The following is a 12,945-nucleotide window of genomic DNA, read 5'->3' on the forward strand; positions in this document are numbered from 1 at the left end:
CCCAAACCAAACCCTATTTAGCAATCCTGAATGACAAAATCTAAGCGGAGCATTTCCAGTCACCAATATAAAGAGATTAAAAGTGAAGATCTCACACAGAGTCATACACACAGCCAAGAGAACATAAGAACATAAGAAAATGCCATACTGGGTCAGACCAAGGGTCCATCAAGCCCAGCATCCTGTTTCCAACAGTGGCCAATCCAGGCCATAAGAACCTGGCAAGTACCCAAAAACTAAGTCTATTCCATGTAACCATTGCTAATGGCAGTGGCTATTATCTAAGTGAATTTAATAGCAGGTAATGGACTTCTCCTCCAAGAACTTATCCAATCCTTTTTTAAACACAGCTATATTAACTGCACTAACACCACATCCTCCGGCAACAAATTCCAGTCTAATTGTGCGTTGAGTAAAAAAGAACTTTCTCCGATTAGTTTTAAATGTGCCCCATGCTAACTTCATGGAGTGCCCCCTAGTCTTTCTACTATCCGAAAGAGTAAATAACCGATTCACATTAACCCGTTCTAGACCTCTCATGATTTTAAACACCTCTATCATATCCCCCCTCAGTCGTCTCTTCTCCAAGCTGAAAAGTCCTAACCTCTTTAGTCTTTCCTCATAGGAGAGTTGTTCCATTCCCCTTATCATTTTGGTAGCCCTTCTCTGTACCTTCTCCATCGCAATTATATCTTTTTTGAGATGCGGCGACCAGAATTGTACACGTAAACCTGCTGGAAAATATGATCAAAGATTAGTAGACAACATTAGATATCCCCATACAAGGGCAGGGGGTAATTACAGCAATCTCTAAACCTGGAACTACCACTAACCGAAATAACTACAGAGGAATCAGCCAACAGTAACATTAGCAAACTCCACTGTAATGTTCTCAATGAAAGCCATAATTCCCAAGAAAGAACAAAAGTGTGCACAAACACTAATCAACAAACACACAAAAAAAAAGCCCCTCAAGGAAAATAATTACAGGCCATGACATTCAAAGCGAGTTCAGCACTTGATAGACGGGTAAGGACATATCCGGCTATCTAGTGGGCCACTGAATATGTCACTTATCCAGCTATCTTTTAGCCACATAAAATGTAGGCAGGCAGTGGGCAGAACAAGGCAGCGCTACTTATCCAGTTAACTTATCTGGTTAATCAAATAACTTAGACCAGTCATAGAGCTGGTGTAAGTAGGCTGGATATACCTTATTTGCTAAGTAGCGATTTGTATGCAAATATTCAGCATCATAGCCGTGCTGCTGAATATTCTTTGTAACTTAGCCGGATAAGTCATATCTGCTAAATTACATACTTGGATAGTTCTGAATATCAGGCCCTCCATGTTTTATTGACTTTAAAAGCACCCTGGCCTTAAATTTAAACTACTGCAAAATGGAATCAGGGATGGGGGCCTATCATGTAATTAAATGCATGTCTCATCCCTCAGCTGTAAGATAAAGACAAGGAGCAAGACAGGCTGGAGCCTCAGCTCTCTCTTTAATATCTGCATCAATGGTCTTCTCACGCTCCTGGAGACAGCCTGTTGCATCCGTCGGTCGCAGACGGCTGCGACCACTCTGCCTTACCTCTTTTCTTCCTTTTTCTCTCTCCTTGGGCAAGATGGCTGCCTCCGATGCCGAGTGCCATGGGTTTCGGCATCTCCAACCTAGCATGGGCGTTCCAGTCCGCCATGCTCACTCCCGTGGCCTCCTAGGGCGTGAGCGCGCACATCTCCTACGCTCAAATACACGTCATGGCAGGAACCTCGGGGGCGACCCCACCGCATGACATCAATACCTCCGGGTATATCAAGCCTCCGCTTTGCTACCACCTTTAAGTTAGCAAAGACTTTGGTTTAGCTACTCTGACCGCTCTAAGCTGCACGCTTAGACGCCGCTTTCACTTCAAGGGCCTCGCTCCTCTAGAAGCTCTAGACACCCGCTCCTCAGGGGTCTCTCGCTTCCAACCACCCTTCGGGGCCTCTACTAACTAAGACAACCGCTCCTCGGGGGTTTTTCTCTCTCTTTTCCATTTCAGGATATCGGACTATCAGATACTCGCTCCTCGAGGGCCTACCAGCCTATGTATCCTGCACCACAGACCTTCGGTCCCACCAGCCTATGTATCCTGCACCACAGACCTTCGGTCCCACCATTTCATCATCAGGAAGACGCCTTCATTCCTGTGAGTACCTCTATGATCTGGTGCTCCAGCTCCACCCACCAGCTGCGGCATTACCCGCTCTGCGGGCTCCCGCCTTTTGTGAACATCTGGTGAGATTATACATCCGAGCCTGTTGAACGTATTGGCACCTCGTGGATATCGGTGCCTTACCTTCCTGCCTACATCATCTATCTACAGCAGTACAATAAAGCCCTCCATCCATACTGTGTCTGCTATCTGAGTTCAGCCTATCGCTGTGGTTCCCCATGGGATCCTTCCCCGTGGGCGGAGTCATCTCCACAGCGACCAAGGGTCCACAATGCTACAAACACAACATAGCCTCAGTGCTCTACCTGCAGAAATGCTGTCTTCTAAAATTTCCTGCCTGATGTGCTTGGAAAAATACACAGGTTCAACTTTTTCCTGTGCATGTGTCCCTGCATATCAGGGAGGCATTCTGGTAGGCAAAGTCTGGGCAGGGATTCTACTTAAACATGAAGAGGTTAACTTTCAAAGAACGCGCGTATATGGGGGCCGTACAAAGTACACTCATATTTTATAACAGATGTATAAATTATAAAATACATATGCACATATGTTTGTGCGTAAGTGAACTCATTCTTGTGTACATTTTTGTAAAATTACAAACGTATGCATGTATGCTTATCCACAGGTGCGCAAACCTTTGGTTCTTCTGGGGTAGGCTCATTCCAAAAAGGCCCCTGGCAAGGCAAACTAATTTCATCACCAGGGACATGACAAGGCTTGCGTCCCTGTGGTGAGGACTGAAGAGTTGTTGTTTCCCATCCATGGGGTTCGGAGGAACCTCTGCACGATGAGGCAGACCTGGAGGGAGCCTCCTACCCATGTGGGGTAAGTACTAAGTAGGAAAAAGGGAGGAGGGGGGGGATAAAGGGGGATAGGGGGTGGGGAGTGGATGGAATGGGAGTGGAGGGTAGAAGGTGGGGATAGATGGATGGGGGGATGGATGGTGGAGATAGGAGGAAGGGGTGGTGCAGTGGGACAGGGATAGGTAAGGGGATAAGTGTGGGATGGATGGGGTAAAGGGTAAGGATAGGGGGAGGGTGGGGAGAGTGGAGTGGATGGGGTGAGGGTGAGGATAGACAGGGGGATGGGGTGGTGGGGTGGGGTAGGAGGATAAGTAATGAGGTGGAGGATAGTGGGGGTAGATGGGGGATAGGTAAGGGGGTGGGGGAGGGGGCCAGTAGGCACCACAAATGCTGTTCTGCATATATAAATGCTTAGCAGTACAGTAGACCGACCAAGAAACGAGCTATAGCAGTGGCTCTTAACAGCTGTGGGGCCAGCAGGAGACTGCTCTCTCCTTATCAGTCCGGGAAGGAGTCAGGCATGACAGGAGGCTGCTCTTGCTTCCTTCTCTTCCTGGTTCAGTGCGAGGATATTCCTTCCTCCTTCACCAAAGTGAGAAATCACCAACTTTTGCTCTTTTGAGCCCAGCAGGACACCAACTGTATCTTCACCTCCAGGGGAAGAGAGATGGAGGTGTGGGAGCTACTGGGTGGGGGAGGATAGAGGAGGTCAGGGGAAGGAAGGGGTGGGAAAGAGGTGGTTGGAGGTAAACTGGACAAGGAGAGGGAGCAATGGGGAAAAGAACATGAGTGGGGGTTGTCAGGAATTCTGGACAGGGACATGAACACATGAGGGATGAATGAAAGTGAATAGTTCAGAGAAATGAGGGATGATGGTGGCATGGAACCTGAGTGATGGGGTGCAAGGGTCATAATATATCAGCTTTGTGTATGTGCATTTCTTCTACTTTTATACTTTGCTTAATATAGGAGGAAATGCATTTCTGTTTCTAATTCTCCAGTTTTGCGCTGCATGCAGAGGGGCTTCTTGAGGTTTCCATTCCAGTTTTCGTCTCCACATTTGTAATTTGTGGTCTTTTATTCTGTATTTTTGAAGGTCGGTTCTGTATGTGTGACTGAGGTGAGGAATTTAATAGCATGTAAGCATTTGTATCAGTGTGTCATGCATGTGAGCATCATCTGTCAGGTATGTCCCAATAGAAAAAATGTCAAGAACCACAGGGTTACAGATTACTAATAACAGGTTAGCGACTGCATGTTTTACTTCTATTAGAACTCTAGGGTGGTTGCCATCTGGTTCCAGTGATTTGTTACTCCTTAGTTTGTCAATCTGATCCATTACATGCTCCATCTTTCAGATATTTGTTTTAGTTATTCAGAATCTCTACATTAAATAATGCTTCAGCTATGGGAAAGTTCCTAGCATCCTCCTCAGTAAAGACCAAGATACATTTTATCTGGGCTTCCAAAATGGTATTTTTAAACAAAGTCTATACCTCATGTAAACTTTTAACCTTTGCAACTGCACTTTTAATTTTTTTCTAATTAATTTCCTCATTTTATCATAGTCTCCTTTTTTAAAGTTACATGCTAATGTAGTACTTTTACTTAATGTCCTCCCTCCTCTCATTATTTTGCCTGCTAGGCAGCCTCCTGCCAAAATGGGCTCTCACTGGGCCATGCTCTGCTCTGTTCTTGCTATCGCCTTGAAGGCTACATGATGTAGCAAAGCCAGCTCAATAAGAACCTCCCTCACAGATACCCTCGGAGCCTTATCTTTGAGTTACCTCTGCTCCTTGCTTTAGCCAATCTTGCCTTGCCTTGCCCTGTTTCCATGTGGCCTTAGAGGCCTTTTTGCCATGTTTTTCCTTGCCTTGTTCCCAATGTGGCTTGTTTAGGCCTTCTTGTCTAGACCTATCTTGTCCCTGTTCATTCCCTGATTCCTGTCTGGGTCTGCCCATGACATTCCTTGTCTGTTGCCTATCTTGTCTATTATTTACTTGTCTTGCCATTGGTTCCTGTTTACCTTTATCTGTGTATATCTCACCCTGTTCTTGTGTTCCTGTTCTCTCCTTATCTTGTCCTGTCTGGGCCTCTTTGTGGCCCTCCTGCTTCCTTTGGGTCTCCCGGTGGCCCTTCTTGCCTTTGGGACTAGGTTTTTTGGCGGCCTAGCCCATCTGTATATCTTTGCCTTGTCTGTGTTCTAGTGTGGCCTGCTTAGGCCTTCTTATCTTGTTCTGTTTGTTCCTGTGTTCCATGCCAGTCTGTTTGTCTGGTTTCTTGTGGGCTCCCAGTGGCCCTCCTGTTCTTGTGAGCCTCCCAGCAGCTTTCTTGTGCCTTGTCTAGGCCTTCCAGTGGCTTACTCTGCCTCTGTGTTCCCTGTCTTGCCCTTGTCATGCCCAGGCCTCCCGGAGGCCTATATAGCCTGTCTGGACCCTGTTGTACATTCCTATTACAGTTTTGCCCATGTTTTACCCTGATCCTGTCTATGTATTTTATCCTGTCCTGCCTATATATTTTACCCTGTTCCTGTCTTGTCTTTCTGTCCTTCTGCTCGGCTTGGACACCGACCATGTTTGATCTTTGCCTGTCCCAAGTTCTTCCTCAGCAACAACCTTGTCTGACCATTGCCAGCCCTGACCCTGGCCTGCCGTGCACCATACCAGAGTCGTCTTACCAGCTGCCAGAACCTGTGTGCCCAACCCAAGGGGGAGTTGACAAGTAGAAGATCCTGCCCTCCTCTCTTGTACTGCTCCTGCTGGGGGAATACCAGTATCAAGCCTGCCTGACCATGACACCTCCAGTGATTGTGTCAAATTTGATTTCATTTTGATAGCCATTGCTTAGCAGCCCCACCATAGTAACCCCACATACCAGGTCGTGCATTCCACTGAGGACTAGATGTAAAGTGGCTGCCTCTCTCATTTATGGCATCTAGAAATGTAAACTCTCTATAATATCCGAATGAGATATTGAGCTAATCAATACCGGGTTAACTGAAATCTCCCATTATTATTGCGTTGTCAAATTTATTACCTTTTTTAAATTTCAGCTAGCATTTCACAATTTGCTTTTTCATTTTGGCCAGGTAGCCAGTAGTAAGCACCCATTGCTGTACACTTACCTGTCACATATAGAATTTAATCCATAAGTTCTCCACAGTGCATTTTGTTTCCTGCAGGATGTTTATCATGCTTGATTCTATGCCATGTTTTACATATAGTGCCACCCCTCCACCAATTTGATCTGCCCTATCACGATGATATCATTTATACCCTGGTATCACAGTGACCCACTGGTTATCCTCCTTCCACCAAGACTCTGGAATGCCTATAATGTCTCTATCTTCGTATAATCCCATACATTCTAACTCGCCAATCTTACTGTTCAGAAATCTGGAATTCAAATACAGACAGTTTAAAGCATATTTTTATTTGCACTTTAATTTTACAACCTGTTTATTAACAAATGATATAGGTAGTTTAGAGTCAATCACATCTGGATGCTCTTTGTCTGCATCAGTCTTCTCTGTATAGGGATATTTAAGTCCCCTGTTTTGCAAGTATCTTTAGATACTGAGTGACTGTTGGCTTTCCCTCTTGGTCTAGTTTAAAAGCTGCTCTATTGCTTTCTTTCCTGTATACAAAAAGGTGTCAAGGTCTTTCATGGCTGGGACAGTAAATCTTTTCCTAGGACTGGAAGTAGTAGTTTATATTTTATCCCTGTGTAGCCTCGTGCTTTTGAAGTTAAGTCTGGGCTCTGCTTACTAGAATGGTTTTGTTGTTATGTTTAGGATAATCTGCCTTGTGTTTCATTCTAAATTAAAGGCAGAAAATTAAATTTAAATAAATAACAGAAATAAAGAAAGAAGGTTTTCTTTACATGTTTACATTTTGGACAAATGCCTTGTAGTTTGTGTCGTACGCTGCAGGTATTTAAATTTTCTACTTTCTTATAATGGAGTTTAATGCTAGTGCCTGTACTATATGCAGAACTTGTGTTGCTTTTCTGGGAACCATAATAGAAATGTTTTTTAATTGCTCTCCCAAACAACATTTCTGTATTGTCTTATGACTGTAAGATGTATGGAATTTATGTGTCACCAAAAAGGAAATCACTATCAAAATCAACACACCAAAAAAGACGCCATTCCCCAAAAGAATTAAATTACATTTTTAGATATAACCGCATCAGCAAGCCAGACAGCGTACTCCCTATATTTTCAAAGCGGGAGCCGCTCGGTCTTCTAATCACTTGCGGTCATATTTTGATTTTTCTTTTTTTATCTAATTTTCTTTCAAGACAGTCTTCGAATGTATAGTCATTGTTCACAGTACTCAAAACATCATTTTATATTCTGAATCAGCTCGACAACCGGCCGATGTTTCACAGGGACAACTGCTTCATCAGGAGCTGCAATTCGTGAAAGTCAATGTATTTGATAAACCATTCCATGCAAAAATAGCACTTCTCACATATTTTCTTGCAGATTATTCTGTCAAATCCATTCCCAAATGAAAGAACAAAATAATGTCAAAACAAAACATATCTTGTCCATATATTTGTGTTACTTATCTGGGGTAGAATCAAAACCTTATAACAGGACGACCATCGCCTCGAAACCTATTTAAACAGAAGGAACAGAGACCATCTTTCCGTCAGATGCCAGCTTATAAACAAGCCACATCCAATCATAGTGGGGAACGTCACAGCACACTATGACGTAATTAGCAAGTTTTCTTCACAGAAAAACATTCAATTCAAGTTCCGCGTTCAGACCTCTAGGGGATAGAGTATCTAAACAATGTATTCATCTTTGTTCAGCTTGAATCAATTTTTTATTTAAATCTCCTCCACGCCAGTGTGGCAGAACCTGTTCTAAAACACAGACTCTTAATTCAGCAAAAGCATGTCCTTTCTCAAGACAATGGGTGACTATGGGTGCATTTAAACGTTGTGTAGCTAGACTGGAGCAGTGTTCAATAACTCTTGTCCGCAATTGTCGTGTAGTTTTTCCCACATAGGTTATTTCACACGGGCATTGGATGATGTAAACTACTCCCTCAGATTTACATGTAGTGTGTTGCTTAAGCTTAATTAAAATTTGTGGATTTTTAAATTGAATCTGAGTAGTCATGAGCATGTTTGCGCAGACTGAGCAAGCTCCACAGGCATCCTTGGGGATGCGGCTTTCTGTTGTTCCCCCAATGAGGAACCTCAGAAAGCAGGATGTTTATTTCTGTTAAGCCTTGAGTGGGACATAATTCTGCTCCTGTGGTTCCTCCTATTCAGTATCGCTAGGATCCTAATGGAAGGAATCACAAAGTAGGATTTTTTGTTTTTTTTCATCAGCCCTTGAGTACCACATGCTTTAACGCCTGCTTCCGGGCAGGCATTCAATTGGCAGGCATTTAATTTGCGTTAAAATGGGCCCCGTGGCCACACAGCAATATTTTACATCGGGGGGTAATAGCTAATAGCCTCCTCAGCATGAATTTACAGGTGATGAGCACTATTAGCTACCCACTGGTTTGGACACGCTAATCCCCTAATTGCATGAGGGGTTTTGGACGTGCACCCAAAACATGGGTCCATGCATGTGTGAAGCCGTGCGCTTGGCGGAGTGCACTATATTGCATCGGCCTAAATGAATGAATAGGGGGGGGGGGGGGGGAGGGGGGAAGCACAGTCATTGTTCACAACAGGGCAGCAAAAAAAACTAGCACCGGCCCTGTGTGTAGGGATCTATAGAGGCCTGGTTTACTAATAAGAGTTTTATTGACATTCTAGGGCCTGGTGTAATATGTGCCGTGTTGCCTTTGGTTGTTTTGGTATGGGAGGTTTAGTATATTGTAATGGTAATTCTGTTTGTTCATGGCTTTCTGAGGGCCAAGCCCTCACCCAATACACATTACAAAAAGTCCAATTCCACAGGAGTTCCAAGTGCGGGGTTTTTTTTTTCAGATTTTTCAGGTTGGCACCACAGGAGTGCATGTTAATATAATATGCATGTAGGACGTGTTATTATTGCCTCAGAAGACTGTACTTTTGAATGTTTTTCATGTAAAATTTGTTATAAATGCATAATTTAACTCTGTGTGACTGAAAAGTGTATGGGAGTGTGTGTGGGGGGGAGGGGAGGGTGTGCACGGTTGTAAGGTTTGCCTAGGGTACCTAATACCCTTCCCTATCCATGGATTCTGGGGTGGGAGTGTGTGTGTGTGTCAGTTTTTTAAAAACTATATAGGCCAATGCAATACCATGCATTCAAGCTAGCACACAGGTTAACCCGCTGTTGGACGCACGTTTTAGACGCACGTTCATAACCACTGATGCAATAAGGGGATCAGCAAGTCCAAAATGCGCGATCAAACCTGAACATAGTTAATAGCACTCATCACATATAAATGCCATGTTGATGAGGCTATTAGCTAGTAACCCCCCCCCCCCCCCCCCGATGTACAAAATAACCTTGCGCCCGATGCGCACAGTTTATCCTCAAAAATTAACACCAGCCCCGGAATCGGCGTTAAGTCGTGCGGAGCCCCAAAAGCTGCACAGACATGCAGAAAATACTGCTTTTCTGTGGCTCTTCCAAATTAATATTGTCGCAATATTAAGTCTGAGGAACCACAGGAAGCAGCAACATGGAAAAAACTTTTTAAAAAAAAAAGTGTTGATGGCAGTCAGGTTCGGAAAATGGATGCTGAATTTATGAGCGGGATAGGAAAATGGATGCTCGTAAATTCAGCGTCCATTTTCCTAACCTGCAAACAGCCACTTTGCCTGGTCTCCCAATAACAAGGAGGCAGTAGAGACGCAGTTTCCCCTAGCGCCTCCTTTTTAACGCAGCAGCTCGTTAGCCTACTGCATGGTGCACCCAGGGGAGGTGATGGGCATGAATTAGGAAAGCAGGTGCTTAATCGTGAGCGCCCATTTTTCACCCGACCATATTGCATCTGCCTGATAGATTGCAGGATGGAGCTGGGCTTTATTTGATGGGCTGGGACAGAAACTGAATGAATCGGTGTGTGTGTTGGGGGGTAGCTTGTGTTGGGGGTGTAACACAGTCATTTTTTGCACAGGGCAGCAAAAAAGCTAGCACTGGCCCTATGAGGCTGCTACACTGCTTCTTACCTGTGACTGTGAGAGAGAGGAAAGGGGCTAAACAGAAGAATTCAATCAGAGCTACAGCATTATTCAGCAACCATTTACATGGAGCTGCAAACTGGAGGGAGTGTCCCTAGTGCAGTGTCCTAACAGTCCCTAAATCCCACTAGCAATGGTTGCTGGAGCCTAAATATCAAGACCCCAGTAACAGAAAGAGGGACCTCAGAGTTCTTAATTCAATTATTTCCTTCTTGTTTTGGCTGTGGGCCTGGCTAGTGAACCCCACAGGGACAGGCCAGGACTTCTAGACAGAGGCAGACAGAACTAAAGATCTTCGGCCTATACCAGCCACCTCCCATGCAGGTTGGGCCTTTGGGTTCTGGCAGCTGGCAGGACTTAGACTGTGGCTGGAGTTGTGGTGCAGGCTGGACTTGGAGACCATGGAAAGGCAGGACTGGGGTCAGAGACAGGCGTGAAAATTCTGGAGCAGGCAGGAACACCGAAGCAGGCAGGAGCACTGGAGTAGGCTGGAACACGCAGAACAGAACAGGACAAGAACAGGACTAACCACAACAAACAAGGAGCAAACAAGGAATGCAAAAGCCCGAAGGCAACAGGCTAGAAAACAGGCAAGAGAAGGCCACAAGCAAAGCATGCAAAAGCAGAAGGCTAGAGAGGTCACTAGGACAAGGCTAGGGCAGAAGGTCTGAGAAAGCCACAGGACAAAGTAAGAGTGGAAGGCCTGAGAAAGCCACAGATCAAGGCAAAAGCAGAATGCCAAGAAGCAAAACAAGGCTGGAAGGCCCGGAGGAAGAAGAGCAGTCCAAGGCAGGACAGGCCAAGCAGAGAACTAGGGAACTCAATGACAAGGCAGAGAGCGTAGCCAGAAGCTGGGTTAAATAGACAGGACCCTGCTGAGTCTTGGGATCATGGAGACTGACTGAAGCGAGAGTCGGAGCAGCTCCATGGGGACCTCTAGTGGTCAGGATGCAGGATCACAACATTTCAGGATTGTAGATTTATCAAAGGAAAAATGTATTCTGTGTCAGCTTTGTGTTACTTCACAAGTGCTTCAGTACAGAGTTTATGTTGGAACAGCAGTCAGGTATCTCCCTGGTGATTGATACACTTAATACCTCAGGCCCTGGAGGTATTAAGTGTATCACCCTTCACCCAACAGGTCTTGAAGAGAGTACATAGTGACTGTGCCATGATATCTCTTGTGACTGACTCTGTGAGTCTTCAAGTATTCCCTGACTTCAGGGTTGCACATGGCAAAGAAGTTAATATGAAATGTCAGTCCTAGCAGTAACACAGGCATCCATGTGGTAGAATCAAACAGCAGCTGGGTCTACTGACAAGAAGTCCCAGTGTTATTGCAGGGGTTCACATAGCTGGGAATGTCTGGCAGATTATGCAGAGGACCCAAGAGGCATTGCTGGCTATTTACATTATTACACAACTTTGTGGTTAGGCAGGGGAAAGGTGGGTGCTGGAGGGAACTAAGTGCTCTTTTACTCAGGATGGCAGAGTGTAAAGGAGGAAAACCAAAATAGTGTCCTGGATAAGGAGAAATCTTATAGCAGCTGTAATATGGAGAACTTACTACTTACCTGATAATTTCCTTTTCTTTAATGAAGACAGGTTAATCCACACAAGTGGATTATGCACCTCTACTAGCAGATGGAGACAGAGCAAAGCTGACATCACGGTATATATGTACCCCTACTCTGACATCAGCCCACCAGTATTCTCTGCAAAAGCCAACTGAGGACAACTAAATAATACATGAACATAACTATTAACAGACAAACATTCAAGCACTCAGTTAAGAGGAAAACACTGATCTTAGACAAGGAGTGTAGTATAACTAATCTAGGGACTGGATCTGACACCAGTAATACTCGGAAATACAGCCATTCAGGAGGACAATAGCACCATCATCCGGCAGACAAGGGCGGGAAGGTGGCTTAACCTGCCTTCATTAAAGAAAAGGAAATTATCAGGTAAATAGTAATTTCTCCTTTCTTAGCATTCAAACAGGTTAATCCACTCCAGTGGGATGTACCAAAGCTACTCCCGAACTGGCTGGGAGGCTGTCCATGGTCCGCATGTGTGAAGGCTGCATCCTCCCGGTCCTGCCTATCCAGGCGGGATGCCTGGAAAAGGTCTGTAAGGAGGATCATGTCACAGCTCGTCAAATCTTGAAGGGAAACAATCTAATCTCCGCCTATGACATTGCCTGAATCCTAGTGGAATGAGCCCTAACCTGACAAGGCAACAGCTGCTCAGCATCCACATACGTGGCCATGATAACCTCCTTAATCCAGTGGGCTATTGTGGCCCACGATACCGGTTCACCCTGTTTACTCCCACCGTGGAGTATAAACAGCCGGTCCATCTTCCTGAGAGGTTTAGAAATTCCAAATACCTCATGATATGCCGCTTGACATTTAAGGTCCGTAACAGGCAATATTCATCCACAACTCTTTCCCTGTCCAGTGTCAGCAGGGAAATTGATTGATTCAAGTGAAAATCCGAAACCACCTTCGGCAAAAAGATTGGGACAGTTTGCAGTTGTACTGCCCCTGAAGTCACTTGTAGAAACAAGACAAGGCCTGCAGTTTGGAAACTCTATGTGCAGAATAAACCGCCACAAGAAACAACATCTTCAAAGTAAGTAACTTCAAGGAGAGGCTGCACAGTGGTCAAAAGGCGGGACCCGCCAGAAAATCCACAAGGGTACCGGCAACCAAAAGGGAGGACGAAGATGCTTCACCTCTTTTAAGAACCGGGCCACTTCCAGATGGGTG

The sequence above is a fragment of the Rhinatrema bivittatum genome, chromosome 6, assembly GCF_901001135.1.
Source record: "Rhinatrema bivittatum chromosome 6, aRhiBiv1.1, whole genome shotgun sequence".
NCBI classification, from domain to species: Eukaryota; Metazoa; Chordata; class Amphibia; order Gymnophiona; family Rhinatrematidae; genus Rhinatrema; species Rhinatrema bivittatum.